Source organism: Dipodomys spectabilis, unplaced genomic scaffold, assembly GCF_019054845.1.
Source record: "Dipodomys spectabilis isolate Male_0828 unplaced genomic scaffold, ASM1905484v1 ptg000154l, whole genome shotgun sequence".
Taxonomy (NCBI): Eukaryota; Metazoa; Chordata; class Mammalia; order Rodentia; family Heteromyidae; genus Dipodomys; species Dipodomys spectabilis.
In genome coordinates, this window is record NW_024870831.1 from 952,183 (window position 1) to 964,884 (window position 12,702).

Below are 12,702 nucleotides of genomic sequence, written 5' to 3' on the forward strand. Positions count from 1 at the left end.
TTCAGATAAACTGCAATATTCCAATAAATACATAGAAGAAATATAATTTAAAAATTCACTGATCAAAGCAAACCCTGGCAGGAATATCTGAAAGACGCTTATCTGAAAACAGAAATTGGCACTGTGGCTCAAGTGGTAGAGGGCTCCACTTAAGCTGAAGAACTCAGGAATATGTTAATACCCTGAGATTAAACCACAGGACTGACAAAAATACAATTTAAAGAATTGAAGCATTAAGGCTGGGAAGGAGACTCAGTGGTAGAGTACTTGTCCTGAATACATAAGTTCCTGGGTTTAATTCCTCAGCACCACATAAGCAGAAAAATGTGGAAATGGCTCTGTGGCTCAAGTGGTAGTGCACTAGCCTTGAGCTGAAAAGCTCATCAGGTATAACAGCTAGACCCAGATTTGAGGCCCTTATACCACCACCACCAACAACAACAAATTAAAGCATCAAACAACCTGAAGTTGTTGTCCAGAATAATGAGTGCGGCATTATCAGTGTAAATGCTTAGTGACTTTAAGCCTAGTTTAAAAGGGGAGGTAGTGGGCAATTTGTGTGTTTGCCAAAACCTACAAAATTATTTTGTACTTTACCAAGGAGGAAGAAAGGAGGAATTGGGGGGAGGAGGGGAGGTGTTTGATGACCTTGCCTTTTGGTTCAGTGATTGTTTTCTGGAGTCGAATTCAGAGAAATTCTGCTTGCAATCCTAGTTGCATGGTGGGCGGAGGGGAATGAAGAAGCAATGCCCTGGAAGTGGTTTTGTCCTGTCCTTGGCCTAGTTCCAAATGTCACTGGATAATCCAAGTCCCACTTCAGGACCAAGAAGCCTTGAAGAGTACTGATCCATTAGGCAGATGGACCTAACCACAGCCAGAAAAGGTAAAAAATGCAATGCCGTGGGCAGCACTGGAAATCTATACCAGGAAGAGTGTTTTATATTTTTTATTGTAAAAATACTATACAGAGGGTTTACAGTTTCATGAGTATTGTAATGAGTACATTTCCTATTGAGCATTGTTACCTCCTCCTTTGTTTTTCCCCTACTACCCTTTCCCTCCCCAACTCTCCAACTCCTCCCTCATTGACCATTACTCGACATTGTAAATTCATTTTCAACACAGTGTCCTGTACATCTCATAATCACAATGGGTCAACCTGCATCCCCATTTCTGCATTCTGCTAGAACCTTTCCACTTCCCAAATTACAAAATATGTATTTAAGTTGCAGAACACTGGAAACAAATACAGTGAAAACAGGGATTATACCATGGGGTATACCATGGGGGGATGAACTTACAAAAGAATCCCATAGTGCATTATAAGTATATTAAAAACAAAAACAAGAAAGAAAAAATCACTTGTGTGTCTGACTTGGGGTCCTTTCACTTAATGTCACCTTATATGGTTATATGGTTATACGTCCATAGCCTTTGATCTTCTCTGCTTGTCCTAGACATGTACTAGTCCTTACAAACAAGGGAAACCATGGGACATATGTTTCTTTGGGCCTGGCTTACTTCACTTAATATAATACTTACCAAGTCTTTCCATTTCCTAACAAATGTGACAATCTCATTCTTTCTAATAGAAGCATAGAATTCCATTGTGTGTGTGTCATTTTGTGTATGTGTGTGTGTGTGTGTGTGTATGTGTGTGTGTGTGTGTATCACATTTTCTTGATCCATTCATGAACTGAGGAGCATCGAGGTTGTTTCCATAAACATGCTTGCACAGGCAACTTTGGTATGACTTTGTTTGTGATCATTTGGGTAAATGCCTAAATGCCCAAAAGTGGGATTGCTGGGACATAGGGGAACTTTACATGGAGTCTTTTGAAGCACTTCCATACTGCTTTCCAAAGTGGTTAAACAAGTTTACACTCCCAATATCAATGAAATAGGGTTCCGTTTTAGCCACATCCCCTCTAAGGTGTTGTTATTAAATTTCTTGATTAGGGGCCGGGAAAGTGACTCAGGAGTAGAGTGTTTTGCATTGTATGCATGAGGCCCTGGGTTTGATTCCTCAGCACCACATGAACAGAAAAAAAAATTTCTTGATTATAGCCATTCTAACTAGAGTAAGGTACAATCGCAATATTCTCTTGATTTGCATTTCTTTTGTGGCTAGAATAGTTGAGCATTTCTTCATGTATCTAATGGCCATTTTTATTTCCTCTTCAGAGAACTGTCTCTTTAAGTTTTTAGCCCACTTAATTATTGAGCAGTTGTTTCTCTGAGGATTTGATGTTGGGGGATTTAATTTTTTGTGTCCTAAGTACATTTTACATATAAGACCTTGTCCATTTTATAACTCGTGAAGATCTTCTCCCAGAACGTGTGCTTTCTATTGATATTGCTATCTATGAACTTTGTCTTGCAGAAGCTCTCATGTTTCATGCAATCCCATTTGTCCAACCTTTCTTTGATTTCTTTTTTTTGACCATTGTAATATGTTTATTACATACAGACTGTATCAGCACTTGGAATTTATAATTCCATCTCATCCTGTAATAGTAAATTACTTGTTTCATAAAGAGATGAATTAAAGAATGAATTCTTTAACTTATTTTTCTTTACTCTTTGTATCTGGCTCTCTATTAAGAACATTTTTGTATGTGTTAAAAAGCCCTAGATTTTATCCTATTCCTTCATGTAGTGTTTTCATGGTGTCCTCTTTTATTTTGAGGTCTTTGATCCATTTGGAGTTGATTCTTGTGCAGGGTGATATATACAGAGGCAGCTTTAGTTTAACAGGTGTTTAACCAATTTTGCCCACACCATTTACTCAAAAGGCTGTCTTTCTTCCATTCTCTTTTTTTAGATCCCTTGTCAAAGATTGGGTGGCTATCGGTCAGGGGGTTAATTTCTGAGTCTTCAGTCCTATTCCATTGGTCCTCAAGTCTGTTCTTGTGCCAGAACCAAGCTGTTCTTATTACTATGGCTTTTTAGTAGCGTTTGAAATTTGGAACTAATATTGCTCTAGTGCTGTTCTTTCTGCTAAGAATTGACAAACCTACAGCCAGCATTATACTTAATGCTGAGAAGTTAAACCCATTTCTTATAAATTCAGGAATAATATAAGGATATTTGCTCTCTCCACTCCTTTTCAAATTAGTATTAGAATGCTAGCTGGGGCAATAAGATAAGATGCAATCTTAAAGGGATCCAAATAGCAAAAGATGAAGTAAAACACTCCGTCTTTGAAGATGACATGCTCTTGTATTTAATGAAACCCATGGACTCCATTCCCAAGTTACTTGAGCTGATCAGAAACTTTGGCAAACTAGCAGAATATAAAATTAACCCTCAGAAAATAAAGGCTTTCCTGTATTCCATTAACGATAAGAGTGCAGCTGAAATTAGGAAAACAACCCCTTTTTACTAGCCACACAAAAATAAAATACCTAGGAGTTAACTTAAGAGGTGAAGGACCTCTATGATGAGAACTTTAAAAACCAGAAAAGGAAAATTAAAGCAGAGCTATGGAAGTGGGAAACTTCCCATTCTCCTGGATTGGGAGGATTAACATCATGAAAATGGCAATATTGCCAAAGGCTATATCCAAATTCAATGTGATACCTACCAATATCCCAATGTCACTCTTCAATGAAATAAAAGACGCAATCCAAAAATTCATATGGAAGAATAAAAGAGCCCAAATAGCAAAGAAGTTTATTGTGATTCTCATATTGTATTTCCACCTTGACTCTACAAAGTTATTTATGAATTTTTACTTTCTTCCCTCCCTTTGGATAAAGCTCACAAACACCCTGCCTCTAGCTCCCAGACACTTAACTCTTAGCTCTGGACAATTGTTCCTAGAGAGTGAGTTACTTAATTGTATTTTGAGCACATAAAACATGCATATAAAACTAGCACATTTTGATCTCATGAGAAAGCATCCTTTTTTTTCCCCTCTCAAGTTATTTCATGGTAGGCATTTTTATAGAGAATCTGTTTTCATTTATAAATGAAAGACTGGTAGGAAACTATGTTCATAATCTGGCTCCTTCGCTCGCACCTCAACACCTAAAACACAAATTTCACAAAGCATTTACAAGAAACAATACAAAAACCAAACATTGGGAATGCTCAGATGCAGAACGTTTTACAATACCCAGAATAACTCTGCTGTTTGAGGGAGGGGCTGTCTGTATAAATTAACAAACAAACCCAAAAGAGCAGCCAGGAGTACCAGACTTGAGTGTCCCTGGCTGCTACTCCATGGACAAAGAGCATGGAAGGGCTTCCTGAGCCTGCTGGAAAGTGCATGGAGGAAAGTTTACTTGCCAGCCTGAGTACAAAAAGTTGGCTTCACCTGCCTGCGTCTGTCTTTCTTGTTTTCTCCCCACAGCAGAGCAGAATTGTCCACTGCTCTACGGAGAATAAATACTGTACCAGCCAATCTGCAGAGTGGCTTATGTTTGGTCTGCACACCTTCCTAGTTAGGCGCCCCCTGCCCCACGGTGTGTGTGTGCTCCCAGGGGCTGATCCTCAGGGCCCAAGCCCACGGGGCAGGCATGTGTTAGATGTGAGTCAGTGACACTGTGTCATTTACACAGCAGCTGCCGGGTTGCTGCCCTCGCTGAACAGCAGGTGCACCCTGATCTTCTCCCACAGTCCCAGGCGAGGTGCCCGCAATGGCCCGATATGGGCAGGCTGCCACTAGGATCCTACTTCACCAGACAGACCAGCATGCCAGATGAAGTGGCTGCCGCCTGAATTATTAATTATTTTATGGAGCAGTATTAAACAAAGTGATACACATTACTGTATATGTTATACTATATCCTTGAGTCTCTAGTCCAAAATCATTGAACTATATACTAGCAAGAATGGATCTTATTGTTTGTAATCATAAGGCCATAATGGAAAACTGAAATAAAAGTACAACAAAACACTTATCCATAAACACGTGATTGAATCTCAGAATTTGAAAAAAATTGTAAGTAGTGCAAATGAAATTATACTAGAATAGTTAAATAAACACAAAATACATTACATTCAAATGTAAAATAAGTAATTACAGACAGAATTCCTACTGGATATAAAAATATTACAATGATTTAGAAGGTTGAAGTGATATAGGTTATATATTTTGTTTTTACAAAACTTATTTATATTTCCAAGTTTTGTTTATCTCAGTGAAGGAAAATGTTAGAAAGTAGATATATGTGGCACCTCTTGCTTGCAGTACCAGGAAGGGGTGTGGCACTTCCTAATGGGAGTCTTGTGATGAAACCCACACCCATCCCAAGTAGACCCATCAGAGGTCCATGTGGGGACCCTAAGGGCGTCCAGGACACCGAATTGCTGCTGCAGCAGGTGCAGGACATTTGCGGTGGGCTGTAGCAAACAAGGTTCCATTAGTGACCAAGCCAAGCAACCCAGACTCAGGTGCCAAAGCCAGGGAGGAAGGCAGGGTAGATGCTAAATCCTGCCTTCCATCTCTGCAGCCTACACTGCCAAGGCCATGTCTTTTCCCCTGCTTTGGAGAACAACGAGGGTAGGGGGTGACCCCATTGCCTCCAAATGGAGTATCCCTGGAATGGCATCCAGAGCTGGGCCCATGTGGGCCAGAAGGGCGAAGGAGGAGGCTACACAGCAAAGCAAGAGGGCCTTCATTCCCTCGGTGCTGCAGCTGGTGTGCTGCAAGTCCAGGGTTCTCTGGCACTGATTGGCATATGTACGGTTGGCCCTGTACCCGAGTCCACAAGAACCAGAAAATGGAGGTCCACAGAGATGCTGAAGGGGCTCCAGGTTGCTGAGCTGCTGCAGCTGTCACAAGCCAGTTGGCAGAGGGTCCAACACATGGCTCCAGTTACCAGACCCCCTTAAAGACTGATGAGGTGAACCACGGCTAGGTTGCCTCGCCCCAAGGGGGCAGACTGCATACCCAGCCTTCCCTTACCCATGGACTGTGCAGTGTACAAAAATGGTGTCCCTCACACTGCACTCATGTGGGCAGGCAGTGACCCCAGAACAGAGTCTCCCTAAGATGGGCAATGCACTCAGGAGCACAGAAGACCAGTACCAGCACAACTGGAGGAGGAGAGGGCAGCAGTGGCCTCACCTCCAGACCCATGGCTGCCAGCTCCTGGGTGAAATGGAGCAACTGAAACTGGGAAGTTAGGTGGGAAGGGTGGGCGTGGTTCATCTGGCAATGCTGGGGAGCATGCACACACATCCACTCACTGCACATCCACCTTAAAGGAGTTGGCCACACATCTCAACGGGTGACCTTAGGAGGCACCCACACCCACAGGGACTACAGGAATGGAGTTTCACGTGGTGACTTGGAAAGGGCTCCAGAGCACAGCCTTGGAGCAATGCACAACTGGCAAAAACAAAACAAAAACAAAAACAAAACAAAAATAAAAAAAAATGAAAAATGTCCAGTAAAACTTTTCATCAATGATAACCTATTATACATTAGAAACAGTTTTAGTTTCCTCTTGTATTATATTTTTGCATGGATCCCTCTGAATTAACCAGAAATCTCCAGGATTTCTTTATGCATAGTAATACAAATAAATATAGCTTCTATTCTTTTTTTAATTAAGGGAAGTTGCATTTATTTCTTTCCATTGTTTGATTCATGAAAAAAATCCTGAAATATATCTGTAAAACACCGAACTCAGCATTTCTTCTGAACTCCTCACTGAAGAAAGAGAATAAAATGACTGAGCAACAGGTATCACCCATATTATCACTGTGCTAGCTGTCTTTCTGATTAGAAAATAATCCTGCCATGCACATGCAAATCATTTATGCAACATGTTTTCCGACAATTCTTGCTGTTATATTGCATTTATCTTCCTCCTCCTGTCTCCTCTCCTGCTCCTCTTCCCCAGGGTCCTGTTTCCCTCTTCCTTCTCTCCTACCTCTACTTTCTCCCTGTCCCCTTCTCTTCTCCCTCCTGCTATGCCCTTCCTCCTCTCTTACCCCTTCCTCCTCCTTTCCTTTCCTCTTTCTCTTACACTTTCCCTTCTACTTTTTTATGGTCCTGGGTGTTGGACACATACTAAGCAGATGCTCTCCTGCTCGCTACAGGCCTCCAGTCTGGACTTCATTTCAATTACACTCTATTTCTTTGAGGCAAACCCAACAAAGTCTTTTGATTCAGGATTCAATTCATTGTACATATTCTACACCATGAATATGTGCTACTTCATACAGTGTGGATAATAGGTTTGGATTATGCTTTGGGCTTCAGTTAAACTCATCTGAAATAATGTGTTTGAAGGCAATCAAATGTGATCCTGTTACTCCCACATTAATGAACTGGTTACTTCATATCTTGCACGAGTACTTCCATATTGCTCCCAGTTTAATGAACTGTCACTTTATGGTAGCACCCACAATAACACTAACCCAAGGATTACTGGGGATCAGAAGATTAAGTCCAGAAAGTAAAATCCATGAGGTATTTATCTCAAAATAACCATTAAAAAGCCAGAAGAAAGCCTTCGGCTACGTGGTTTAGTGCCATACTTCCACACAATAAGCTGATGACAGGACCCAGGCCTTATTAGAAGACCAGTGGTGGGTGCATACACACACACACACACACACACACACACACACACACACACACACACACACACACACACACAATTTCCCAGCTAGAGCAAGTATCTGTTTTCCCAATAACATATCTGAGTTCAAATCTTATGTGTTTTGATATTTTTGAAAGTTTTATCATCAACTTGCCTAATTTTAATAAATGACACCTTGTTCACTATTATTTAATCCTGGTTAGAAAATATTTTAAGACACATTTTCATGTAGAAAGTTGTTTTTTCCCCAACTCTTGACTGTCTTGGTTTGTAAGAATGAAAGAATTGTGCCTTTAATTCATTAGTTCATAAATTAGAAAAGTAACTCTACCCTAGAACCAATTGCCTTTGGATTCTAAAAGCCACAAAAGTACATTAAATTTATACATCCTGTTTTGGCTTCAACTCATCTTTCTTAAAATATTTTCTAGTTTTACTCAGTATCTTGCCATTTTTCTAACACAACATTCAGGCTAACCCTCACACTAATCATACCCTAATCCTAATATTATTAGCAGTTTCCTATTTCATATTCATCCTAATTCGATCTTGACTTGTTATTCAAAGATTTATTTTCAGTTTGACCCTAAATTTTCCATTTCCCTGATGCTAACACTAAGCCCAGCTGGAACTGAAACCTAATTTTCAACCTAATAATAACTCAATATTAATATTAAATATACACTATTTTTTATTCATTGTAATGAATATTCCAGTTTGCACTCTGGAAATGAGTTTCAATTTGCCCTAATTTCCAACTAATTTCCTGACTCTACCTGTGAAGTTATCTTCTTTCCTAACATGAACCATTATATTACTTGTCCTCAAATTCTCTTACCAGGAAAAATACTGTAGTTTCCATTAATCCTACATTTTCCTGAACCACTGTATCCTAAAACAATTTCAGATTTACATATCATCTAGTCTTTTACTTAATGCTAACTCTCAACATAAACCTGGCTGGAAAACTCTCATTAATCATTACAAGAATTATCACTGAGAAATAAATATAATGATAATGTTCTAGTTACTATTCAGGCTCACATTTTTGCTTCTATTTGTTAGTAAAAACTCAATTTTATATTAAACTTTCCTATTCATAACACTAATCATAATCAGAACAAAACACTGACCCTGATTTTAATCCAAATAATGTCTATACTAACACTAACTAGTTAGTGTTACCCTAGTTTTCATTCATCCTAACGTGATTCAAATAAGCCTTCCAAACATTGGTTTCAATTTTTTTCCCAATATCTTAGTCATTTTCTAACTCTAAACTTAATCTTAACTGGAATATTGAGAATAAATATAAGCCTAATTGCAAGCAGATTCTAATATTAATAGCAATACTCTAGTTCACTTTCATTCTAATTCTTACCAGGCTTGTAGTACAATTTACCTTCAATTTGACCCTCATTGTTTTCTCCTTCACTCTAACCCTAACCATGGCTGGAATCCTAACAATAACCTTAATACTAAAGGTATCCCAATTCTAAAATTTATGAAAAATGCTCGTTTTGTGCAATCCTAACTTAAATTCCACTCTAATCCTCGAAATAAATTGCAGCTTTTCCTAAACCCTACAGATTTTCTCACTCTTACCTCTGAACCTATCTTGTTCCATAAGAGGAATCATTATAATCATTGATCTCAAATCCTGATATTATGAAATACATTGTACTTCCATTATCCCAGATTTCCTGAATTCCTAGAACCTAAAAAAGTTCAGCTTTACTTAACATTTAACACATTTCTTTTTTTATTCCTTTTGTTGGTCGTGCGGCTTGAACTCTGGGCCTGGGCACAATCCCGGAGTTCTTTAGCTCAAGGTGTGCACTTGTACCACTTGAGCCACGGCACCACTTTTTGGTTTCCAGGTAGTTAATTGGAGATAAAATTCTCACAGACTTTCCTACCGGGGCTGGCTTTGAACTGCGGTCCTCAGAAATCAGCTTCCTGAGTAGTTAATGAGGCTGACAGAGGGATTACAGTTAAATGTGTAAGGTAATGAGTACATTTCTTGTTGACCATTGTTACTCCCTTCTTTGTTGTTGTCCAACTATTCCTTCCCTCTCCCATCTCCATCACTCTTCTCTCCCCATGGTTTAAAGTTCATTTTCAGTACAGTGTGCTGTGAGTACTATTGTTGCAATAGGTCTTCCTCTGTAGAACCTGAATTTGCTATTTCTCTAAACCTAATTCTAATTCTGTCTGGTATCCTAACCCTAACCATAATAATAATGATAGTTCAATTCAGAAGTTAACAAAAAATATTCATTTTTGTTCATCCTGTTAATCCTCTGTACATCTTGAATTAAGTTGCAGTTTAGCTTAAATCTTCCAAGTGAGTTTATATGTGCATATATAAAAATATAATTTTATGTAAAAAACATGATCTTTGGAGGAAGGAGTAACAAAAAGGAAATAGAGGGAGTATAATCAAATGTTTTAAATATATTATGGAAAGAGAGTAACGAAACTGCCACTTCTGAAAATTAATAACCATTAATAAAATAACAAAAAATAAATAAATAACACACAGCCTTCCAGTGTTCTTGAAGAGAGCCATGATATGTCTGTGAAAGAAATACTTATTCAAAACTTTGTTCATGTATAATTTATATTGTTATTGGCCAATTATTTAACTTAATGAATAAAATTTTATCAAATAGGATTCCATGACAAAAAATATAAAACAGTTACCTAGTAATTGTTTGAGAAAAAGTTATAGTCATGAGTTTTAAGAATCTATTTCCCTACAAAGTAATGGTTTAAGTTTACTAATCTAGTATTTGTTGTAAGTTTAGAGAACATTATAAGCACGAAAAACAATGAACTGTACATCTTGTTTCTTGGATGAGTGATATTTTAAACATTGTCTTTTATTCAAATTAATACTTAGGTTTACTTTTCAAAATAAATGCAATTTTATCTCCTTTCAGAACAAGTACTTACCCTGCAATTAAATGTATTAGTATATTCAGATATTTAAAAGCTAAATTTTCTGTTTGTTATGTAGCTCTACATATTCAGAATGACATGATTTTTCTATTCGTAAATGTCTAAACTCTGGGATTTTTGCTTCATCAATATAAATTGTCTCATGAGGTTTTTCTGAAAGCTCCAGTAACCAGTGTGGGATTTTTGCTTCATCAATATAAATTATCCCATGAAGTTTTTGTGAAGGCTCCAGTAACCAGTGTGGTCAAAAACATTTCATGAATTCTAAATTTTAAATCTAATCATTTTTAGGCTTTGATTATATCAGTTATTGTCTCTTCAGAGCAACTAAAATAAATACTACTTTTTAAACATTTCACTCACATTTTAAATAATATTAACATAGGTCAAACAGAGACTAATCATTTCAAACTCACCATATTTGATGATCTCAGTGTAAAGAATGTAGAGAGTATAAGACCCTTACACTCAATAATATTTTTGGTTAACTTAAATTATATATCTAGATTTCTAAATTGCAGGTAAATCACATGGAAATAGGAAAATAAAAAAAAATGATTACTTTGGGATCATTTTCTTCTTAACTTTTTTTATTGTGAAAATTTCGTACAATGGGGTTACAATTATATGGGCAAAGTAATGAGTACATTTCTTATCAAGCATTGTTTCCCCTTCCCATCCTTACCCATTTCCACACGCTTGCCAGCCAAAGTTGTAAAGTTCGTCTTTTGAGATAACGTCTTGTACATCTCATTATTACAATGGTTCCAAACGGTATCCCTAAAATAATGAAGCAAAAATATCTCCAGGAAATATATTTTTCAATAACATGTTTCAATCCTGAGGTAAAGTGCATTATACTTCAATATAAAGTTTATTTCAAATTAGAAATTCTGCAACTAATCTAATGTATGTTTTCATGCACAAAATTCTGTGACTTCTAGTCTTATTATGTGATTTTAATTATATTTTTATTGTGAAATGAGCCCTACTTATATTTATTACAAATTTCAGTAACTATACAAATCATGCCTGTACATGGTAATTTACGTAATTTAATACACAAACAAAATTATCTTTTTTCTTGTCTCCCACACGGAAGCATGAGGTGCTGAAGTATATTAAATGAAAGCATTCTAAAAGAGAGTCTATATAGAATGGAAATTTGCAACGTGAGGATGGGAACATGAACACTTTCTACTTGGCTGAACAAGAATTCTTGTTTCTACAGTACTTCCTTCCCAATTAATCACACAGGAAAAGCCTCAAAATTTGAAGTTCATATGAATGAATTACATTCCTAAGAGTTGTGGCAACCCTGCTCAAAAGCTCAATCTTATCACAAATTCTTTGTGCTTGCTGGCTGATCTATTTCTCTATCACATGTTTCATATTATTAAGCATATTAGTAATTCAACTGGAAGTACATGGCAGGAGACTCCTGAAATCACATCTATTGCAGTGTAATATTCAGAAGAGAGGAAAAAGATTATATTGATCTCCAATTCCTCCCTTTCGCCTTCAATATACTAATCAATTGTCAAAACAATCGTGTAAGATGTTAGTTTATTTTCCCTATTTAATTAGAGATTAAGCAAGTGTTTTTTTGTAGTAAAGTGATGACAGTAGTATCACAGCTCTGATATGAGCACCTCCTCCCTAACAAGTAATGCTCTATGGACTGTAAATATGGAAGCCACACTAAATTCTCTCGCTGTCTGTCTCTCTTTCTCTCTCTCTACTGACACACACACACACACACACACACACACACACACACACACACACACACACACACACAAACACATAGAGCTGCCACCCAGACACATCAGAGATCAGTTCCATTCCTTTGTAATTATAGTTGATTGATGTTTGCGCTCCCTTGTTTTTCTTTGCTTCAGGATCTTGCCTGGACCTGTATGTTTCCCTGAGATCAAGTCCCTTGTTCTTAGTATACTGTGTATCTTTCTATGTTTCAAGCCAATTAAGAATACCCTGAATACAATATCTTCATACTTGACATTCAAGTCAAATTCCATGAATTCATACTACTGTATTGGATCTAGAGACAAAAAAACGCCCACCTTGTTATTTTAGACGGAATTGAAATCATGAAATAGAAGAATATCGATCAGGAACTGAGCTAAGAGAACTGGAGTATGTGGGAAAATGTAGA